The following is a 2,135-nucleotide window of genomic DNA, read 5'->3' as shown; positions in this document are numbered from 1 at the left end:
AAAAATTGTTAAAGTGTAATAAAACAATAAAAAAAACAAAATTAAACTGCCCCCATCTCGTGGGAGCTACGCAAGTCTCGCCCGCATATGTAAATGACGTCCAAACCACACATGTGAGTTATCACCGCAAACGTTGGAGTGAGAACAATAATTCTAGCACTAGATGTCCTCTGTAACTCTAAACAGGTAACCTGTAAAAAAAAAAAAAAAAAAAAAAAAAAAAAATTAACCCGTTGCCTATGGAGATTTTAAAGTACCGAAGTTTGGTGCCTCACCAGGAGCGTTGCAATTTTAAAGCATGACATGTGAGGTATCTATTTACTCGACGACGGCATAACATCATCTGTTACAATTTACAAAAAAAAAAATGGGCTAACTTTACTGTTTTGTTTTTTTTATTCATGAAAATATTGTTTTACCCCCCACCCCAAAAAAATTGCGTTTGAAAAATTACCGCACAAATACTGTAAAGTTCCAATGGGTGCCATTTTATTCCCTAGAGCGTCTGCTAAAAAAAAAAAAAAAAAAAAAACATACATAATGTTTGTGGGTTCTGAGTAATTTTCTAGCAAAAAAATGATGCTTTTTACATGTTTACAGTTTTTGAGAATCGTGATCTTTATTTTCTAAGCAAAAAAATCGTGATTCTCATTTTTCCAGAATCGTGCAGCTCTAGTGCTGGAAGGGTCCGCGGTACCCGCCGATCAGCTCCTGCTGTGTCTGATTACAGTGGGAGGGGGTTGCTGGCGGTGATCACCTACTAGGCCGCCGCCGATATATATAGATATATATATATATCTATATATATCTCTATCTATCTATCTATCTATCTATATATATAACATTTAGACCCCTTTTACCCGAACAGATCCCACCGTCAGTTATTACCAGATTGGATCATCCATAAAGCAGGCCACACACGGTCGAATTTCGAACTAATTTTCTTTTCAAAATCAGAAAGTTTGTTTTTTTTTTTTTTTTTTTTTTTGGTGATCCGATGGCGCCACCATTGATTTTCGAAATTCGGCCGACCGAGCCTTCAATTTCACCTCCTGTTGCTACAGAAAAGAATTTTCGTGGTCGGGAATCTTCTTTTCTCTCCGTAAATTTTCTTTTCTTATTCCATTTCTCGCACGATTCTCCCACCATTGATTAGAAAATCGTTCGTTTTTCTAAAAATTTCCAACATTTTTGTCCGATTCCTCAAATTTGATGGCTGCACGAAAATCGGCCGTTGCTGCATGCCCCACTAACGGTGCGAAATTCGTACGAAAATTCTTTGATACGATTTTCGAAATTCGAACCGTGTATGGCCGGTGTCTTGCCGAGAAAGTTCCCTCGGCGGATAAGTTCCCCCCTGTACTGCGCAAGCGCTGCGCTTGCGCAGTACGAATGACCAGCAGCCGCCGAAAACAGCCGAAGATGGAAATCTTCAATCAGCTGTACACGGCGCCTGCGCCTTAGGTCCAGGCTGAAGCCCCACCATCCAAGTGGACCTAGAGGGGGAATAAAAAAGTGCCGAGCGCAGCGAGGCCGTGCCCGAAGCGTGGCAAGCGAGGCGAGGCCGCGAGGGGCCCCCTTACAGGCGCCGTGTACAGCTGATTTCTTCTGTATTTTGTTTCGGCTGTTTCCGCCGGTTCCTACTGCGCAGGCGCTGCGCCTGCGCAGTAGATGGGGGTCCTTATTCGCCGAGAGGAACTTTCTCGGCAGAACACCGGCATTCCACTCTATGGAGAAGGAAGAGCTTGACAGACCACCACTACGAGCCCACTGAATCCGTCATCATCCCAAATAGCAACTACAAAGAAATTCAACCCAAACAAGGGCTTTGAGGACAGATAGGGGGAGGGCGTGAGCAAGAAAAAGAAGCGTAATAATAGTAATAACTAAAAAAAAAAGTATGACTTTTGCAAAGATTGCAAAATTGTGATCCGGTGCCAGAGATCTCAAATCTTCCACTGACTGGACAGCTAGCGTTTGACCAGGTCTTGTACACAACCATGGTCGCCATTTTGTTGTAGACCACTGTAAAGTCTTCAGAGTGATGGCTGCCTTTTTTTTTTTTTTTTTTTTTATTGCAGACGTACAGCGTGCGTGGCTTTGTGACTCACAACGCTAGGAATGCTGGGAACTGT

The sequence above is a fragment of the Aquarana catesbeiana genome, linkage group LG12, assembly GCF_042186555.1.
Source record: "Aquarana catesbeiana isolate 2022-GZ linkage group LG12, ASM4218655v1, whole genome shotgun sequence".
NCBI classification, from domain to species: Eukaryota; Metazoa; Chordata; class Amphibia; order Anura; family Ranidae; genus Aquarana; species Aquarana catesbeiana.
Note: the sequence above shows the minus strand (reverse complement) of the source record.